We start from the raw sequence: 22436 nt of genomic DNA, 5'->3' as shown, positions 1-22436 counted from the left end.
AAAAAAAAAAAAAAAAAAAAAAAAAAAATCACACACGTACATTGGACATCTAGGGATAATGTAATTTGTACTTACCAACATACCTATTGATGGGCACAATAGCCAACGCTATCAGGAAAGAGGAAAACAAAACAAAAAAAAAAATCATTATTATATTATTATTATTATTATTATTATTATTATTCCCATTTCTTAATTTGTCTAAACGTTTCCAAAATATTGTTTTTACACCTTTCTAAAAGGTAACTTAAGTTACTTGAATAACTAGATAATTAAAAAGCAGAGTAATACATAGCATTGTTTAAATACTTTATTTAAACAATAGTAATAGTTAGTTACTTTTAAAAAAGTTCTACATACATCGATGTTGCTAGATTTAATCCACAATTTAAACAAAATCATGCGCCAATGGAGAAGAAATCGTTTATTCAAAAACAGTGGATTATCCATTATATTAACAAACTCTGTAATAAATCAAGTTGTGAGATTCGAACTCACAACCTGTGGGGTTAGAGTCCGAGTATAATAATTAACATTACACAGAGTGGAATTGTTGTCTGGAACACTGAACATATCTTCAAAACTACAATTTTTGCATGGAAGTTTTTCGTGGTATCCACTATGATACAAAATTTGCTACCAATCGACATAGTTTAAATTTGTGGTCCGTGGCGTACTCCTGCATGGCGAAGAGGGGCATATATTTTTTTAATGACAATTACTAGTTTTCATTACATACCTAATATTAAAGAGTGCCACATTTTTGGATATAGAAGCATAAAGAACTTATGATCTTCTATTCAAATTAAAGAGCAACACAAACACTCAAATTAAGGTGTTTCGTAGCGTTAGCGGTAGCGGAATTACTGGCTGAATTATGGGGCAAATAAACAATCACAACAAAGCGTAATCGAACATCAACTCAAACTCATTTTTATTATATCTATTTACATGTTATATACCTGCGCTCTAATCTAAAGACATCAAAAACTGAACACAAATGCTATCTAGCGGTCTATCTAATTAATTAGTTTTATAATTTTAGTCTAGGCGGTAGGGCCTGTAAAATTGGCAAACTTGACATTTTGACGTAGAAAAGAAAAAATAGCTGGAATACGTTCAGTTAGGTGTCAGAAACAACAATTAAAAATCCCACCCCCCAGGCCCTGTGCTAAAGGCTCCAGCCACCCCATCACCCCCCCAGAAACCGTGTTTTCGCCCTTTTTGGTTGATATCTCGCGATCTATGAGGTCTATATGAAATATTTTTAGCTGAAAATATTTCTCGTGAAATTTCGTACAAGGCATACACCCAGAATTTAGCCTAGGTCTACCTCTTAGCCTAGAAAATTCATACAAGTAGGCGAAAATCATCAATTTTCGTGGCTTTTTGCGGTTTTTTACAAATATATCGCGACCTTTGGGGTAGATGAAATATTTTTAGCTGAAAATGTCCCTCGTGAAATTTCACACGAGTAGGTAACTGAAGAGTGGCGTAAAGTCACCTTTTACCTTCAAGTTTCATGTGTAAGGAAATATTCATTGTAAAACAAAGTATTTCTATTTCTATGTACCATTTATACAAGTAAAAACAGTATTTTCATATAAAAATATTCACACATTCATTTATATCTGACGTCCTCTAGTAGTAGTGGGTCGTCTGAAATTACCGACTCGTAGTTCTCCTCGTCTTCCGCTTTACCTGCATGGGCACCCTGAAGAGACGACGTGGCATTTAGGCACGATGTTCCATGACACTGGACGCAGAGTTCGTTACACTTCAGATCTACAACAAGAAGCATTAGGTATGTCAAAAAAATTTTTATAATTATGTGTACGAATATAATATTCTCTCGTGTGTCCTAAGTGTTCGGTGGAGAAGGTCAACCACGTTCACAGCCACGCATGAAATAAGTTTGAGGTGACTCCTGACGCCTATCACAACGACTTCGGATCGAGCCCCTATATGTATCCCGGATCTTAGCAGGTACCGCTTTTGTTCAAATGCTTTTTTAGTCTGCACTATCCTGGATTTTATATCTTCCTTGCTACGATTATCTATCTTGCTACTGCTATCTAAATAGCAAAATTCCTTTATATAATAAAGTGTCGTTTCCTATTCGGATCTTTATCTTTTTCCTATCCTCTCTTTTGGCGCATTTCATACCTTTTGTTGTTTCCTTGTTGATTTTCATACTGTAGTGTCTAGATAGTATTCCCTCCATACCGTTTAATCCTGTTTCTAGATCCCTTCCCCTTTCTACTAGTATTACTATGTCATCCGCGTATCTCAGCATATGTATTGTTTTGCCCTACACTTTGACCCCTAAGTGAAAATCTCGCCTTACTCTATTTTTATCCCTGCCTCTATGTGAGGAATGGCACACGTGGATCATTGATATGCATTGTTGAATAACTGGTAGGTGTTTACTTATTTTTACTTACTTATTGCTACTGTTTTCTCCGTCTGTTGAAACTTAGAATTTTATAATCTCTCCTCGTATACATCCTGGATCTGACAGAAGAAAAATCCTAATATTAACTTCACAAATCGCCTAATCTCAACTTCCCAAACATTCCAAAGAATTTACAATTTTCAGTTTTGAAAATAAGTCCTGTTTCCTATAAAAAGTTGCGTAGTACAGCTATTTTCAATTAGTTTAAGGATTTGAAAAATGCTTGGACCCATCAATTTTAGGTGAAAGATAATTTCACGGTAAAGTTAGTTTCACGATTATTTTACTCCAGAAACAATGTAGGAGGTTAAAATGTTAATAAATACAATATCCATCTAGATTCTATTGCAGCTGTAGAGCTACTAACTTTGTATCTCTTAGTTTTACGAGATTCCCTTAGTGAAAATTAAAAAACCTCACCCTGCATAATGCTTTTTTTTTAATTTCTGTAAGACAAAAACTGTTTGGCCAAATTTGCCGCCCCGTAAATCTGCTGCCCTAGGCTCCTTGCTATTTAGCCTGCTGGTAAATCGGTCACTGATACAGGGTGTCAAATGACAAATAATTAAAATGGATGTTTAAGATTTTATGTGAATGGACACGTTCATACGAAAAATTAGCTACACAGATCAGTTTATTGTGTATTAAAATAGTTATTTATGTACTCGTATTAAGGGCATAATAGTGATGTTTATATTCTCGAGGGCGACGAGTTAAAAAGCTCGAGGGCCTATGGCCCGAGAGCTTTTTAGTCGCCCGAGAGTATAGATATCAGTTTAGGTTAGTAAGACATAAAAATATATACAGGATCTTCTATTAAAAAATCAGTAGGTGAAAGTTCCCATTAAACCAGAAGTAGGTACTTAATAAAAAATGACATTCTTTGTTCTATGTAGCATACGCATATCAAATTCGACAAAGATTGATTTGCAGATAGCGGAGATAATTAAGCGTTCCGGGACTTTTGGTGTACCCCGTATAAGGAAACTTCCATTTCAAAACATTTAGGAGAGGTGTTTTGAATTAATTTTTTCGCAGAAATATTTGAACGATTTGCGAAAAACTGTATATAGATTACCTTTCTCTTCTGGTTAGGGGGCTGCGTGCGGCCTTATTAACGAATAATAACTTAATTGTCGAAAGTCTAGGCTTACCATGACGTACAGGCACTTTGTGGGGGATCTCCACAAGTACTCAGCTCAAGAATAAGAATTTAATGTGTAGTAAACCAGAGTTCAAACTTTCATCCATTCTCAGATTTTGAAGTTTCCCAAATTTATTGCTGCCAGATTCTTTCATTCGGCGAAATATAAGTAAAAAGTAAATCCTTAATTTAATTAGAGAAACTAAATCAGGGATTCATTTTAAACTTATTTTGATAGGCTGTCCATGACTGAAATCCATCCTCTGCAAAACATCTTTCACACTTTTCATCGTTCTCTTTTATTATAAGCCTTATTAGAGGCCTTATTAGAGAAACACATGACCGGACAAACTAACAATTTATATAAAAAAATTTTCTCCAGGAAACTTAGTAAGACAAATTCATATAAAAATATGAAGTTGATCATTGTTTCTCAAAAACGAAATGTCGTAATAACTCTTTTATCTTTCTTCGTTTCGCTTCTGTACCCTAAACTCAAACTGACCCCCAAATCTTTACAAATAGTTTAACTTAAATAGTTCCTTTCCTTATAACCACAATCTTATCCGTACTAAAGATATCCCTTAGAACGTTCAAATCTATTTTAAGCTTGTCCTTAATGTTTAGTCAAATTCGCCGTAAACTTTGCCATTTTCATTATAAAAATTTTCTCGATCCCTATTTTAGAAACAGTATTATTTACAACAAATTCGTTAAACGTATGATCTTCGAAATGAGAGAAATCAATGACCCTAAATTACGCATCCTAAATGACATCACATTTTCGCTTATCAAATAACTTGCCTTTTAAAACCACCCAATTGCTCTTATCTAACACGCAAAGGTGTTAACCTTGCATTCATTTATTACTTTCCTATAATACACACAAACTATTCGACCGTCTTCGAGGCATGTTGGTCCTGCTTTTGTACGGGTACGTGTTTGCATTTTAACTTGTATCATTGTATTTATCAATGCTTGTATTAATTAATCCTCTAATGAATTTTCTCCGACGTATGTTATTTTCGAAAAACTAAAATCCCATATATTTAAATTCAGTTTTTTAACTAACAGTATCCCATTCGTTTTTAATTTGAGCGTTGTTCATTATTATTCAGAATCTAGGGGTTGGTCACGACTTATTTATGGTTTCCTTCATTGCCTGACAATTGCCACCGTTTTCCTTAATTTCCCGCATTTCTAGCATTGTCTGAAATTTCCCTAAATTTACACTAAATTTCTCTGAATTAACGTGAAATAAGTAACATTACTTCCCTATAGAAACCTTTTATTTCCTTAAAATTTTCTCTAGATTTTCTCAGACTTTCCTTTAGATTTCCTCAATATTTGTTAATAATTCCCTAAAATTTCCTTTGAAATTTCCTCCTATTTTCTCAAAATTTCCCGAAAATTTCCTCTAATTTTGTTCAGTTCCTACATATTTCCCAGATATTTTCTCAAAATTTTCTATATGAGGGACAAGAATTATTGCGCTCGTGATCAAACTTTCGTCCAGAATCGTGCAAAACTAAACCAGCCGAAATTGTTTTAAAGTGTTCTAGTTACAATAAATAAGTTTTATGATATAAAACAGTCTTCTTCTCAAGTAGGGGTACCTACTCAGTTCTTAACCTATCTATTCTTTTTCAGACGGGAGGAGTAAAGTGCATCACCATATCGTATCTATTCCACCGTTATCATGGATGGAACATTTTCCAAGTATGTACGTCATTACCTTGAGGAATGGCACACGTGGATCATTGACATGCATTCTTGAACAACTGGTAGGTGTTTACTTACTTTTGCTTACTTATTGCTACCGTTTTCTCTGTCTGTAGAAACTTAGAAATTTATAATCTCTCCTCGTATACTTACATCCTGGATCTGACAGAAGAAAAATCCTAATATTGACTTCCCAAATCGCCTATTCTCAACTTCCCAAACATTCCAAAGAGTTTATTATACAGCTTTTGATTAACACCTGAAATAAATCTAGATCGCACAAAGGATTCGAATAATAACACAATTTTGACGATGACAAAAATTTATTCCGAAACACATAAAATTAATACAAAGTCTCTGAAAGAAAGGCTACCTTGCAAAGCTCATTTGGACATAATACTCCGCAAGCAGGCGGTTCATAATTCAAAATTTTAAAAAATCTTAAATTACTTAGTTTTTTTTCTTTAGTGATCCAAATAATCTGGTCGTACAAGGTTTATTAAAGACACAAAACCACTCGCTGATATCTTCGGAAACTTTTTTTTTATTAAACTGGATCTGGATAAATAAGATGAGAAATTTTCGGGGGCTGCCGAAGAATATTAGCCTGATCTTTACAATTTTCAGTTTTGAAAATAAGTACGGTTTCCTATAAAAAGTTGCGTAGTACAGCTATTTTCAATTAGTTTAAGGTAAATATTTGAAAAATGCTTGGACCCATCAATTTTAGGTGAAAGATAATTTCACGGTAAAGTTAGTTTCACGATTATTTTACTCCAGAAACAATGTAGGAGGTTAAAAGTTTAATAAATAATATAATACAATATCCCTCTAGATTCTATTGCTGCTGTAGAGCTACTAACTTTGTATCTCTTACGGTTTACGAGATTCCCATAGTGAAAATTAAAAAACCTCACCCTGCATAATGATTTTTTTTTTAAATTTCTGTAAGACAAAAACTTTTTGGCCAAATTTGCCGCCCCGTAAATCTGCTGCCCTAGGCTCCATGCTACTTAGCCTGCTGGTAAATCGGCCACTGATACAGGGTGTCAAATGACAAATAATTAAAATGGATATTTAAGATTTTATGTGAATGGACACGTTCATAAGAAATATTAGCTACACAGATCAGTTTATTGTGTAATAAAAAAATATATACAGGATCTTCTATTAAAAAATCAGTAGGTGAAAGTTCCCATTAAACCAGAAGTAGTTACTTAATAAAAAATGACATTCTTTGTTCTATGTAGCATACGCATATCAAATTTGACAAAGACTGATTTGCACATAGCGGAGATAATTAAGCGTTCCGGGACTTTTGGTGTATTCCGTATAAGGAAACTTCCATTTCAAAACACTTAGGAGAGGTGTTTTGAATTAATTTTTTCGCGGAACTATTTGAACGATTTGCGAAAAACTGTAAAACTATAGATGACCTTTCTCTTCTGGTTAGGGGGCTGCGTGGGGCCTCCCATACTTTTAAAATTATAACTTAATTGTCGAAAGTCTGGACTTATCATGACGTACAGGAACTTTGTGGGGGATCTCCACAAATACTAAGCTCAAGGATAAAAATTTAATAATATGCAGTAAACCAGAGTTGAAACTTTCATCCATTCTCAGATTTTGAAGTTTCCCAAATTATTGGTGCCAGCTTCTTTCATTCGGCGAAATAAAAGTAAAAAGTAAACCCTTAATTTAATTAGCGAAACTAAATCAGGGATTCATTTTAAACTTATTTTGATAGGCTGTCCATGACTGAAATCCATCCTCCGCAAAACATCTTTCAGTTTTAACTTTTCATCGTTCTCTTTTATTATAAGCCTTATTAGAGAAACACATGAACGAACAAACTCAAAATTTATATAAAAAAATTTTCTCTAAGAAACTTAGTAAGACAAAGAAGTCTATCAGTTTAAATATACGAGTACAAATGAATAAATGAAACAAGTTTTAGAAGCATTTAGGAGTTTCCAAGAAAAACAACCCTCTACCTACAAGAAGATTTGGTGTATTTCTAATGCTAAAAGTCAAAATCCTCTAAGGTTTTTGTTTGTTATCATGTGGCACCTAAAAGCAATAGAAAAACTTTCAGAGGTCTTGAGGATTTTTTTAATGACTGCCTTGTCTTTCAGTTATTTATTTACACTCTTGAGAAGCGAGTTTTTTTCTGGGCAAAACGTTTAGAAACAATAATGCGCGTTACATCGATATAAAGCTAATCGAAAATGCTATTAATTACAGGGTGTTACTTTTTTCCGGTCCATATAAAAATATTGATTATGGTTTCTTAAAAACGAAACGCAATAAAAATCTGTGGGCACCATCGAGTATTTAAAACATCATTTTACTAAGCCCTAAAATACTCAACGTCTTTATAATTTAACCTACTGTATCACGGTTTCCGATTGAGGACTAACTGTTTTCTTTTGCAAGACCCTGTTTAAAAATCTCCTGAACTACTAAAAATTACATCAAACCCCATTCCATGTATTCCATTAACACAATTTAACCTTCCATACAGACAATCTTTTTTGTTACATTCTCTTCTTCTATTGACGCCAAATTGCCAAAAAATTATTTCATTACGCCGATACCCGCCTTAAACTTATGCTTGAAGCACATTTTCTTTATCTTCAAGGGTACCACTTATAAACAATTTAGTGTTTTTTAATAATTACATTTAATTGTACTGTACATAAAGGACATTTACAAAACCCTTTACCACAGCAACATTCATCACAATTCCTTCCATCCCTGAAAATTTAAATTTCCTTGCTGTAGACTTTTTGTTAATCCCATAAGTTTCAAATTTGTCATTGGATATCATAACGTAGGTATAGTTGAAGTTCAATTAATCATTGCCTCTCAGAATCCGTCTCTACCATTGTCTAACTCTTATTAATCTTTCTTCGTTTCGCTTCTGTACCCTAAACTCAAACTGACCCCCAAATCATTACAAACAGTTTAACTTAAATCGTTCCTTTCCTTATAACCACAATCTTATCCGTACTAAAGATACCCCTCTAGAACGTGCAAATCAATTTAAATTAGCTTGTCATCAATGTTTAGTCAAATTCGCCGTAAACTTTTTCCATTTTCATTAATAAAATTTTCTCGTTTCCATGTTTTAGAAAGTTTTATAATTTTAGACTATTTACAACAAATTCGTTAAACGTATGATCTTCGAAATGAGAGAAATCAATGACCCTAAATTACGCATCCTAAATGAAATCACGTTTTCGCTTATCAAATAACTTGCCTTTTAAAACCACCCAATTGCTCTTATCTAACACGCAAAGGTGTTAACCTTGCATTCATTTATTACTTTACTTTCCTATAATACACACAAACTATTCGACCGTCTTCGAGGCATGTTGGTCCTGCTTTTGTACGGGTACGTGTTTGCATTTTAACTTGTATCATTGTAGTTATCAATGCTTGTATTAATTAATCCTCCAATGAATTTTCTCCTTGTAAGTACGTATGTTATTTTCGAAAAACTAAAATCCCATATATTTAAATTCAGTTTGTTAACTAACAGTATCCCATTCGTTTTTAATTTGAGCGTTGTTCATGATCATTCAGAATCTAGGGGTTGGTCACGACTTATTTATGATTTCCTTCATTGCCTAACAATTGCCACCATTTTCCTTAATTGTCCGCATTTCTAGCATTGTCTTAAATTTCCCTAAATTTACACTAAATTTATCTGAATTAACGTGAAATAAGTACTAACATTACTTCCCTATAGAAACCTTTTATTTCCTTAAAATTTTCTCTAGATTTACTCTTACTACTACTCTAATTTTCTCAGACTTTCCTCTAGATTTCCTCAATATTTCTTTATACTTCCCTAAAATTTCCTCATTCCTTTGAAATTTCCTCCTATTTTCTCAACATTTCCCGAAAATTTCCTCTAATTTCGTTCAGTTTCTACATACTTCCCAGATATTTTCTCAAAATTTTCTATATGAGGGACAAGAATTATTGCGCTCGTGATCAAACTTTCGTCCAAAATCGTGCAAAACTATACCGACCGAAATTGTTTTAAAGTGTTCTAGGTACAATAAATGATCAATTTTATGATATAAAACTTGTCTTCTTCTCAAGTAGGTACCTACTCAGTTATTAACCTATCTATTGCTTTTCAGACGGGAGGAATAAAGTGCATCACCATATCGTATCTGTTCCACCGTTATCATGGATGGAACATTTTCCAGTATTACCTTGAGGAATGGCACACGTGGATCATTGATATGCATTGTTGAATAACTGGTAGGTGTTTACTTATTTTTGCTTACTTATTGCTACTGTTTTCTCCGTCTGTTGAAACTTAGAATTTTATAATCTCTCCTCGTATACATCCTGGATCTGACAGAAGAAAAATCCTAATATTAACTTCACAAATCGCCTAATCTCAACTTCCCAAACATTCCAAAGAATTTACAATTTTCAGTTTTGAAAATAAGTCCTGTTTCCTATAAAAAGTTGCGTAGTACAGCTATTTTCAATTAGTTTAAGGATTTGAAAAATGCTTGGACCCATCAATTTTAGGTGAAAGATAATTTCACGGTAAAGTTAGTTTCACGATTATTTTACTCCAGAAACAATGTAGGAGGTTAAAATGTTAATAAATACAATATCCATCTAGATTCTATTGCAGCTGTAGAGCTACTAACTTTGTATCTCTTAGTTTTACGAGATTCCCTTAGTGAAAATTAAAAAACCTCACCCTGCATAATGCTTTTTTTTTAATTTCTGTAAGACAAAAACTGTTTGGCCAAATTTGCCGCCCCGTAAATCTGCTGCCCTAGGCTCCTTGCTATTTAGCCTGCTGGTAAATCGGTCACTGATACAGGGTGTCAAATGACAAATAATTAAAATGGATGTTTAAGATTTTATGTGAATGGACACGTTCATACGAAAAATTAGCTACACAGATCAGTTTATTGTGTATTAAAAAAATATATACAGGATCTTCTATTAAAAAATCAGTAGGTGAAAGTTCCCATTAAACCAGAAGTAGTTACTTAATAAAAAATGACATTCTTTGTTCTATGTAGCATACGCATATCAAATTTGACAAAGACTGATTTGCACATAGCGGAGATAATTAAGCGTTCCGGGACTTTTGGTGTATTCCGTATAAGGAAACTTCCATTTCAAAACACTTAGGAGAGGTGTTTTGAATTAATTTTTTCGCGGAACTATTTGAACGATTTGCGAAAAACTGTAAAACTATAGATGACCTTTCTCTTCTGGTTAGGGGGCTGCGTGGGGCCTCCCATACTTTTAAAATTATAACTTAATTGTCGAAAGTCTGGACTTATCATGACGTACAGGAACTTTGTGGGGGATCTCCACAAATACTAAGCTCAAGGATAAAAATTTAATAATATGCAGTAAACCAGAGTTGAAACTTTCATCCATTCTCAGATTTTGAAGTTTCCCAAATTATTGGTGCCAGCTTCTTTCATTCGGCGAAATAAAAGTAAAAAGTAAACCCTTAATTTAATTAGCGAAACTAAATCAGGGATTCATTTTAAACTTATTTTGATAGGCTGTCCATGACTGAAATCCATCCTCCGCAAAACATCTTTCAGTTTTAACTTTTCATCGTTCTCTTTTATTATAAGCCTTATTAGAGAAACACATGAACGAACAAACTCAAAATTTATATAAAAAAATTTTCTCTAAGAAACTTAGTAAGACAAAGAAGTCTATCAGTTTAAATATACGAGTACAAATGAATAAATGAAACAAGTTTTAGAAGCATTTAGGAGTTTCCAAGAAAAACAACCCTCTACCTACAAGAAGATTTGGTGTATTTCTAATGCTAAAAGTCAAAATCCTCTAAGGTTTTTGTTTGTTATCAAGTGGCACCTAAAAGCAATAGAAAAACTTTCAGAGGTCTTGAGGATTTTTTTAATGACTGCCTTGTCTTTCAGTTATTTATTTACACTCTTGAGAAGCGAGTTTTGTTCTGGGCAAAATGTTTGGAAACTATAATGTGCGTTACATCGATATAAAGCTAATCGAAAATGCTCTTAATTACAGGGTGTTACTTTTTTCCGGTCCATATAACAATATTGATGATGGTTTCTCAAAAACGAAATGTCGTAATAAAAATCTGTGGGCACCATCGAGTATTTAAAACACCATTTTACTAAGCCCTAAAATACTCAACGTCTTTATAATTTAACCGACTGTATCACGGTTTCCGATTGAGGACTAACTGTTTTCTTTTGCAAGGCCCTGTTTAAAAATCTCCTGAACTACTACAAATTACATCAAACCCCATTCCATGTATTCCATTAACACAATTTAACCTTCCATACAGACAATCTTTTTTGCTACATTCTCTTCCTCTATTGACGCTAAATTGCCAAAAATTTATTTCATTACGCTGATACTCGCCTTAAACTTATGCTTGAAGCACATTTTCTTTATCTTCAAGGGTACCACTTATAAACAATTTAGTGGTTTTTAATAATTACAATTAGGTAATTTTACTGTAAATAAAGGACATTTACAAAACCCTTTACCACAGCATCATTCATTGCAATTCCTTCCACCCCTGAAAATTTAAATATCCTTGCTGTAGACTTTTTGTTAATCCCATAAGTTTCAAATTTGTCATTGGATATCATAACGTATAGTTGAAGTTCAATGTTATCATTGCCTCCCAGAATCCGTCTCTACCATTGTCTAACTCTTATTAATCTTTCTTCGTTTCGCTTCTGTACCCTAAACTCAAACTGACCCCCAAATCTTTACAAACAGTTTAACTTAAATAGTTCCTTTCTTTATAACCACAATCTTATCCGTACTAATGATACCCCTCTAGAACGTGAAAATCTATTTAAATTAGCTTGTCCTCAACGTTTAGTCAAATTCGCCGTAAACTTGCCCATTTTCATTATAAAAATTTGCTCGTTCCCTATTTTAGAAACAGTATTATTTACAACAAATTCGTTAAACGTATGATCTTCGAAATGAGAGAAATCAATGACCCTAAATTACGCATCCTAAATGACATCACGTTTTCGCTTATCAAATAACTTGCCTTTTAAAACCACCCAATTGCTCTTATCTAACACGCAAAGGTGTTAACCTTGCATTCATTTATTACTTTCCTATAATACACACAAACTATTCGACCGTCTTCGAGGCATGTTGGTCCTGCTGTTGTACGGGTAGGGGGGTAGGTACGTGTTTGCATTTTAACTTGTATCATTGTATTTATCAATGCTTGTATTAATTAATCCTCCAATGAATTTTCTCCATGTATGTTATTTTCGAAAAACTAACATCCCATATATTTAAATTCAGTTTGTTAACTAACAGTATCCCATTCGTTTTTAATTTGAGCGTTGTCCATGATCATTCAGAATCTAGGGGTTGGTCACGACTTATTTATGGTTTCCTTCATTGCCTAACAATTGCTACCGTTTTCCTTAATTTCCCGCATTTCTAACATTGTCTGAAATTTCCCTAAATTTACACTAAATTTATCTGAATTAACGTGAAATAAGTACTAACATTACTTCCCTATAGAAACCTTTTATTTCCTTAAAATTTTCTCTAGATTTTCTCTGACTTTCATCTAGATTTCCTCAATATTTCTTAATATGTCCTTAAAATTTCCTCATTCCTTTGAAATTTCCTCCGCTTTTCTCAAAATTTCCCGAAAATTTCCTCTAATTTCGTTCAGTTCCTACATATTTCTCAGATATTTCGGCAAAATTTTATATGCGGGACATGAATTTATTGCGCTCGTGATCAAACTTTCGTCCAGAATCGTGCAAAACTAAACCAGCCGAAATAAAATTTAAGTTTACTTTATCGCTTTGGCCTATTTATTATCTATAGATGCAGCGGGTATAGTGCAGGTTTAAAATCACTTTGAATATATTCGTTTAACGCTTCACACGCCAGTCGCATAGTCAGTTTTGTTTTTAATCATTATTGTTATACGCTAATTTTGCACAATCCTTTGTTTCCAATCCTTTATTGGTGTATAGACTATATACCATCAAAGACAGAATATTTGGGGTAAGTCACTTTTCTTTTTTTTTATTATTTTTAAAATATTAATCAAAATTACAGTCCGCTTTTCGCTTTTGTTTAAAATCCTTAACAGTGTTCTAGATACAATAAATGATAAGTTTTATGATATAAAACAGTCTTCTTCTTAAGTAGGTACCTACGCAGTTTTTAACTTATCTATTCTTTTTCAGACGAGAGGAATAAAGTGCATCACCATATCGTATCTGTTCCACCGTTCTTATGGATGGATTTTCCAAGTATGTACGTCATTACCTTGAGGAATGGCACAAGTGGATCATTGACAAGCATTCTTGAACAACTGGTAGGTGTTTACTTATTTTCGCGTACTTATTGCTACCGATTTCTCCGTTGAAACTGGATCGCACAAAGGATTCGAATAATAACACAAGTTTGACGATGACAAAAATTTATTCCGAAACACATAAAAAAATTAATACAGAGTCTGAAAGAAAGAAAACCTTGTAAAGCTTATTTGGACATAATACCTCGCAGACGGTTCATAATTCAAAATTTTAAAAAATCTTAAATTATTTACAGTTTTTTGTCTTTACTGATCCAAATAATCTGGTCGTACAAAGTTTGTTAAAGACACAAAACCACTCGCGGTTATCTTTAAGAAACTTTTTTTTTGTTTAAACTGGATCTTGATAAATAAGATGAGAAATTCTCGGGGGCTGCCGAAGAATGTTAGCCTGATCTTTACAGTTTTCAGTTTTGAAAATAAGTACGGTTTCCTATAAAAAGTTGCGTAGTACAGCTATTTTCAATTAGTTTAAGGATTTGAAAAATGCTTGGACCCATCAATTTTAGGTGAAAGATAATTTCACGGTAAAGATAGTTTCACGATTATTTTGCTCCAGAAACAATTTAGGAGGTTAAAATTTGAAGTAATCATAATATAATATCCCTCTAGATGCTATTGCTGCTGTAGAGCTATAGCGATTCATTTTTTTAACCTCACTTGTCTTCAGAGTAACCTTAACGCTATTATGCAATATGTTTTTAGTATTAAATCCGTGGGTTATTTATACAGGGTGTAGCATCCCCCTCGGATTATAATTCCGTTGCCATAAAAGATACAGAAAAAAAGTCTTAGAGCAAAATTGTACCCAGTTACCGTCGCCATGTTTCTAAACTATGTTTGATCTCTGCTGTATTCCAGTGGCAACACCCCATATTTTATTGCACATTTGGAAAGTAGGCACTTGAAAAATACTTATTGTTTACGAGTATATAACATAATTATAGGTATCCCGAACTTTAACGATTTCGCTGTTGTAACCTTTTTTCTCAAAATTTGACAGTTTTTCGAATTTGTTTGAGATCTTCGCCAAATGGCGTATTTTTTAAATTGCAAATGGCACCCCTTAAACAAATTATAGCTCAAGACAGCCGAAACTACAAAATTTCCACTGATACAAACAAAACCACACATTCCATAAGAAAATATCAAAGAAAGGACAAGGCTGTAATGTGCAGGACCTCCATCTTGTTCGATTTGTCGTCGAGCGGCTACAGGTATATTTTTCAGGCTAAGTCGTCACGAAGGAACCCTAAATAGCGGTTACCGTCTAAAGAACCCAGAATGTGCTATTCCAGTATGCCACCCCAAACATTTATTGACCATCTTTGTTGGTGATGTGCAATTCTTATGGCATGCGAGTTTTCATCGGCGTAATAATGGAAGTTGTGGTAATTAACTGTGCCATTTTTATGGAACCTCGATTCATTCAATTCAAACACCCCACATGTTTTTGAAACGCGCGTTGATCGCTTCATCATGACAGACTTTGGTTCAGAACAGAACGTTTTTTTTTAAATTCGGTTTGGTTTTTCTCCGAGATTTTCTTGTGGAATGCGTGAATATATTAGTATCAGTGGCAATTTTGTAGTTTCGGCTATCCAGAGCTATAATTTGTTCAGGGGTATGCCATTTGAAGTTTAAAAAAAATAAAAAATGACAGTGGAAGAGGTATGGGGTGCTGTAAAGTGTAAATCAGCATATGCATGATGAAAGCGCATTTTTGGTAAATGCACATCTACACTATAACAGAAAGCTTTTAGTGAAAATTTAAAGCCTCTAGCAATTGTAATTGCTGAGATCTCAGCCGGACAGCCAGCCAGCCAGGCATAACGAATATAATAGCGTTTTTTTTTTCAAAAATGCGCTAAAAATGTAAGTTTGTACACCACTAGACTACAGCACTCCCCTGGTGATCAAAAATGAAATATGTCCACGGTAATTGGGTACAATTTTTCTCTAAAACTTCTTTCTTTACCCCTTATGGTAATAATTTGTACAACTAGAGAAGACAGTTTTTGAACTTGAGAGCTGAAAAACACCTTTATCAAGTTTTCCCAATCATTTTTTCAGAAACTAAAATCAAAATTGAAAAATTATCGCATGCACTAATGAAGTTTGATTCATAGCAATCTAGATACGGGCATGTTTCATTTTTAAATGTCATTATTAAGATTAACGCAGCAATTGTTTTTTACTTTCCTCACTAGAGAGAAAAATCACATTTTCTTCACCCTTTTTAGAGACGAAAGTAGTTGTTTCTAAAGTAGTCTCAGAACAAGAAACTATGATGCGAGAGGTTTTAGATGCTACACACTGTAACATAGTGAGTAACGATCGCCCATGATCGAATGTCTTTCCAATGACAGGCCACTTTGAAGATATTGATATGATAAGTGACCTTTATCACTTGATCGTATTTATCCAGGTTATTGGGTACCGAATACACTTCCAAAAATTATGATCATCCACCAAGCCTTTGTTAAGCCCCGTTACCAACTTTATTTAATAATTCGTTTACCTGTGTCATCAGTGTCATAATAATAGTAATAATAATAGACGAACGACGTACAGACGCACACTAACCGTTTATCCGTGCGATTAGTTAACCAGGCTAGACCTGAGTTCTCACAAGAAACATCGACCATAATAGGTAATAATAATAATTGGTCAGTAATGCAAAATTTGGAAACTTCAACGGTGCCTCCTTATGGTAGCGGTACTACAAGTGGAATTGATAGTATTCGTCAAGCCGTTCGAATTTTTCATAAAATGCCGTTTGTCTACATGTCTACTGGTCCCTTTCACTCAAAGAAGTGAGTAATATAAGAAATTAAATATTCGAAGTAACGCATGCCAATCACAACCGATGCCTATGAAGGCAAATAAAAACACTTTCCATCTTAAGGGAAAGACGTCAAACTACACTGTTTTACTTTGTGTAATTCTGTAAGTTTAGATCCAAAGAGATTAGTAGAGAGTTGTTTGCCTTAGAACAGTGGTTCTCAACACTGCGCCGCTTTAGTTAGGTTGAGTATTATGCTACTGCCCCAATGAAGTATAATTTTTTTAGGTATACATAATAGAAACCTCTACATCAATGGCTGGTTTGTGATTGTATTAAATAAATATTGTCTTTAATTTCTCCCCGTAAATAACCCCCCCCCTCCCGCGCCGGTTGAGAACCACTTTCTTAGGGTCATAAGTCTCCTGTTTCGTAATGTGCAAATGATAAAAGCGCTATTTAGTGGCGACAGGTTAAAACTGCATTTGTTATCAATCATGTGGGATCATTTGGACTCGAGCGTCGTTGTAACTATATGGACCAAACCTGGAGCCACGCATATATACTCCAGAAACACAGCAACAGTCACAGCAGTGCCTTAAGAGGGTAAGGTGATGGCGTCAGTTTGCGGATCGCGGGGTGGAGAAAAGGTAAACAAAATAAAAATTTTGGTTCTGTATCAATGTTATTCATTACTAAACAGGAGATTTATCAAACGACCCTCGTATATAGTGGTTTGTAGATTTGTTCGTATATTTTTCGATGCAGTGGTGTAAACATGGGGTGCAGGTACTGTGTGCCCTATTTTAGTTGAGACTGTATGTATCTCAGCTATTTTTAAAGATAGAGAATTGCGATTTTCGGGACTCTGTGCCCCTTTTTTGTGAACCAGAATCTATCTACTTCCGTTTGTTTCTAAGGTACACAGTGAAAACGAAAAGTTTATAATAATTTGAATAAATATACAAGTATAATATATAAAAAATAAAATAGAAATTAAAAAGTAATTATGCAAACACAGTTTTTCATATACTTAGTTAAATTAATGGTATCAACAAATACACTGTCAATTGTAAAATAACTGATTTTACTATGTATAATATCCAGTTTTCAAATAGGTACTTACTTTTCTCACAGTTTGGATACTACCTAATGGCGGAGCGTATAATATAAAACAATTTAATTTAAATGCTTTGGTAAAGAAAGTTGGCAGTGCGCATGCGCAAAATCAAATTTTGAAACTGATGTTAGATTTGCTTTTGAGGAAAATATACAAAAAGGTACAAACTGTCCAACTGATATATTTTTAATTTTTAGCCACAAAAACCTTGTTGTTTTTTACTGTACTGAATAGTACACCATGGGTTCATGGACATTTTGTTTTGTTTATTGTAGATGATACCATACAATAAAAATGGCATGTCATTTCAAATTTTTGTAAAATATGATACCACGGATTTATCTAAAACCACTGATTAAAGGAAACACCGTCTCGACACGTCAAAAGAAATGTCATAGGGGATAACTTTTTAACTCCCCCCCCTCTGCCCCCCAGGGTCATTTCCTTAAGAATTTTAAATGACAAGTGGTATCCAGTAGTAGCTAGTTTGAAAGGTCTTTTGTTTTGACGTTTGATTTTTTAAAATCGATTGATTCGTTTTCGAGCAAATTAGAAAAATCTTTATTTAATTATATATATAACCGACTTATCTTAATTTGTTCAGATAAAAAAGAAAAATAAATAAACACAACTTACCGAACAAACAAACGCAATAAATACAAGTAACGCAACGTGCACTACAAAGACAGGTCCACCCAATAAAGTTACACGCCCTAGCACAGTTAAAAAACACATTACTCTTTCTTCTCAGAAACACAGCACGTTATCACAACCCACTCGTACTCAACCCAAACGCAAAAACCCAACTCTACTCTACCACTCAACCTAGAAATAAACAGTAATATTTTCGTTTGTTTTTGTTTTCTATCTGAACAAATTAAGATAAATAAAGATTTAACTTTCTCGCAAAATAATTTAAAAAATCGACGTTAAGATTATTAAGGGTGTTGCATTAAAAAATACAAACTTTGGGTTAAATCTCAGAAAAGGTGGTCCAACATTTTTTGACTACGCCACTGGATTCTACGTAAAAATATCTAAAGTGAGCAGTTTTTCTATTTTACATGGTAAAGTAAGATAATATTATGAATAGTACCTAACATCTCAGAAAGTCAAACTTTTTGTTTTCACGCTGTATCTCGGAAACAAACGCAGCTAGAGACACTCCAATCACGTTTTTGATTTGTCCCTCGACGCGAAATAGTTTTTTAATTGTCGAAATTTCAATCCCAACACTGAAACTTTTTACTTGAACTTAAAATTTTCAACTTGCATGATTACTGATTAATTAACATTATCAGTAAAATTGAAATTTGAGTTACAACTCGGAAGTTTTTTTACATTTCGTGACATCTTGAAATATTGCTTTCCAGGCTTCGTAGCATTTCAGCCTCTATGTCTCTTTTTGAACAAAAATTCGGGTGCAGATCGAAATTAGTTTCTAAATTGATATTTGGGGCCAAATCGTCGACTTAAATTTTAACATTAATGCGACTGTCTTGTGATAACAATACTCAAAAATGGGCAATTGGGCACAATCCTCATTTGATTACGCCACTGTTTCGATATATTCAAAGATCTACCAATAGAGTTTTAAGGAGTACATGAAACTGAGAAGACGTTTTTTGATAGGAACGTTAATATGGTACTTACCTGAATATATATTTTTGAATTACCATGTATACAAACATTTGTAATACCAAACGTTCATTTTTATATAGTCTAATTATTTATATTTAATGGAAAAAGTGTTAAATATAGTTCCAAAAGTGCTTTTCCATACACAGCAACAATTGAACAAGGAATAGAATCAATTTTCAACGCCAGTCGAACATTTGATTCAAATTGTGTACGAGCTCAAACCAAGTAGACAGTACTTTCCCTTTTTATTTTATCTTTACAGCAGAAACTCCATTAACTGAAACTGTAGTAAACAAAGGAAAATTGAAGATTTTTTCAAAGGATTTCAATTAACAGTATTGACTTCTAAAAAAAGTAACGATTATATTTTACTGTATGTACAGTAATTGACAAAAGTAATGATTGCCCAATAGATAAACTTTGCAGTATAAGCAACCAACATTCCTATCATCTCGGGCTCCGTCGGTTACTTCAAGGAGGAGATACTTTAATTTGTTGGCTCGCACTTCCATGTTGCACAATATAAGCATATTTCTACATTTCTTATGCCTATTTCGCTTATCCGAAATATTGGTTATCCGAAACATCCCCAGTCCGCTTTGTTTCGGTTAACGGAGTTTCTACTGTATTGTAGTTGACAAAAGAATTAGAATTTACAATAATGTAATGAATTGTAAATGAGAAAATGTTTTGCATATTTGTTTTGGTCCAATACAATGTGACTAGGATTTTTCAGTCACGCTCGAAAATTACATGAAATTGTTTAAATTGTAACTTATAACGTTTGCAACATAAGGAAATCAGACTGCATTTGACAGTATTTTCTAATTTAAAGGTATAATTCAGGTAGCGTATCGATTTTGATCTTTATGGGATATTCAAAGTTTGCTCTTTATCTGAGCATCACACATAATACATAACGGGTATTTATATAGGTAAAGCAAACAAAGGTAGGTTCCATACAACAAGCGATAACAAGGAGCAACTACAAGTCAACGAGTCGGTGAGAAAAAGTCAACATCATTGGCGCAACCAACGTCAAGGTAACATTTTCAATCCTATACATTGTAAAACATCAATGCGTTTTACGCAATTTTACTTACCTGTATGTGTTTCAAGGTTTGCAAGGTCCTGGCCCTAAAAAGGGCCCTTTAAAATCTGAATTATAATTGGAGACCACGTTTCCTAAACTTTTTGTTAAACGTTTGTGTTGAGGAATTAAAAAACTGTGCCCACTTATAAATAAAAATTGATCTGTTGGAGGATTTTTTGACACCTTGCTTACCTTTTTTTCATTGCCTTTTTCTTTTATAGGTATATCACGATCCTGACTGGTCACGCAAGTATTAAGCCATTTGGGTCGAAGGAAATGCTAGCAAGTCTTGGTCTTCGCCTGGAAGTAGGATTGCTAGGTGTGTTTGACAAAAAACCGGACAACTTTTTAATATTGTTTATTAGCAGATACACATCACTGAAAAAGGATAAAGAAACCTCTTCAAAACATGGAGCTGTAGCTCGTCGTACGGTTAAAAAAAAGTAAAAGGAACAGCTGGAATATTTTACTTCAACAATCAACGAGATGACGCCTTCGACCACGGTGTGGAAGTCAGAGCCTCATCCGGAAATCGTCCTCTCCTCCATTGGCCTACAATAAAAGATTTGCAGAACCATGTGCCTTAAACTCAAGTGACCTTATCGTTCATCGGAATAACTCTAACACCGAAACTGATCCAAGTACGAAGCACCACGAGACAATACCTCAGCATGATATTATCAATGATTCGTTCACCTTTGGGAAACCTAAATGCCGCAACACCAGTCCAGGTTCGGACGGCATTCCGAATTCATTGATCAAGAATCCATCCTCTTAGCTGGAATATTTACAGAGAACATTCAACCATGGTTGGAATCCACACGCATTCCCCGATCATCGGAAGGAGGCCATCGTAATCCCGATCCACAAGGCGAATAATGATCGAGCACAAACTTCAATCTATCGACCAGTCTCACTTACGTGTAACCTGGGTAAGGCGCTTCGGGGGCGGCTAGGAAAGGAAGATCTGGACCACTGAATCAAGTATCAAGTATCAAGTATCAAGTATCAAGTATCAAGTATCAAGTATCAAGTATCAAGTATCAATTATCAAGTATCAAGTATCAAGTATCAAGTATCAAGTATCAAGTATCAAGTATCAAGTATCAAGTATCAAGTATCAAGTATCAAGTATCAAGTATCAAGTATCAAGTATCAAGTATCAAGTATCAAGTATCAAGTATCAAGTATCAAGTATCAAGTATCAAGTATCAAGTATCAAGTATCAAGTATCAAGTATCAAGTATCAAGTATCAAGTATCAAGTATCAAGTATCAAGTATCAAGTATCAAGTATCAAGTATCAAGTATCAAGTATCAAGTATCAAGTATCAAGTATCAAGTATCAAGTATCAAGTATCAAGTATCAAGTATCAAGTATCAAGTATCAAGTATCAAGTATCAAGTATCAAGTATCAAGTATCAAGTATCAAGTATCAAGTATCAAGTATCAAGTATCAAGTATCAAGTATCAAGTATCAAGTATCAAGTATCAAGTATCAAGTATCAAGTATCAAGTATCAAGTATCAAGTATCAAGTATCAAGTATCAAGTATCAAGTATCAAGTATCAAGTATCAAGTATCAAGTATCAAGTATCAAGTATCAAGTATCAAGTATCAAGTATCAAGTATCAAGTATCAAGTATCAAGTATCAAGTATCAAGTATCAAGTATCAAGTATCAAGTATCAAGTATCAAGTATCAAGTATCAAGTATCAAGTATCAAGTATCAAGTATCAAGTATCAAGTATCAAGTATCAAGTATCAAGTATCAATCAAGTATCAAGTATCAAGTATCAAGTATCAAGTATCAAGTATCAAGTATCAAGTATCAAGTATCAAGTATCAAGTATCAAGTATCAAGTATCAAGTATCAAGTATCAAGTATCAAGTATCAAGTATCAAGTATCAAGTATCAAGTATCAAGTATCAAGTATCAAGTATCAAGTATCAAGTATCAAGTATCAAGTATCAAGTATCAAGTATCAAGTATCAAGTATCAAGTATCAAGTATCAAGTATCAAGTATCAAGTATCAAGTATCAAGTATCAAGTATCAAGTATCAAGTATCAAGTATCAAGTATCAAGTATCAAGTATCAAG

At 33.7% G+C, this 22436-nt stretch overlaps 1 long non-coding RNA gene across 3 annotated transcripts in view; it reads left to right on the top strand.

Moving 5' to 3' along the window:
* Positions 1-21368, top strand: part of LOC116174840 — a 33392-nt gene extending 12024 nt beyond the window's left edge. For 2 of the 3 annotated variants that reach the window (XR_004146178.1, XR_004146180.1), the window contains 5 exons: positions 5250-5383; positions 9476-9599; positions 13565-13695; positions 20556-20653; positions 20703-21368. This is a non-coding gene — a long non-coding RNA (uncharacterized LOC116174840). Of the gene's footprint in view, positions 1-5249; positions 5384-9475; positions 9600-13564; positions 13696-20555; positions 20654-20699 lie in introns of all 3 variants that reach the window. The other variant, XR_004146179.1, reaches the window with a different exon arrangement.
* The last annotated feature ends 1068 nt before the right edge of the window (positions 21369-22436 follow it).

This window comes from Photinus pyralis, unplaced genomic scaffold, assembly GCF_008802855.1.
Source record: "Photinus pyralis isolate 1611_PpyrPB1 unplaced genomic scaffold, Ppyr1.3 Ppyr1.4_LG6, whole genome shotgun sequence".
Lineage (NCBI taxonomy): Eukaryota > Metazoa > Arthropoda > Insecta > Coleoptera > Lampyridae > Photinus > Photinus pyralis.
This window is presented reverse-complemented; position numbering and strand designations above follow the sequence as displayed.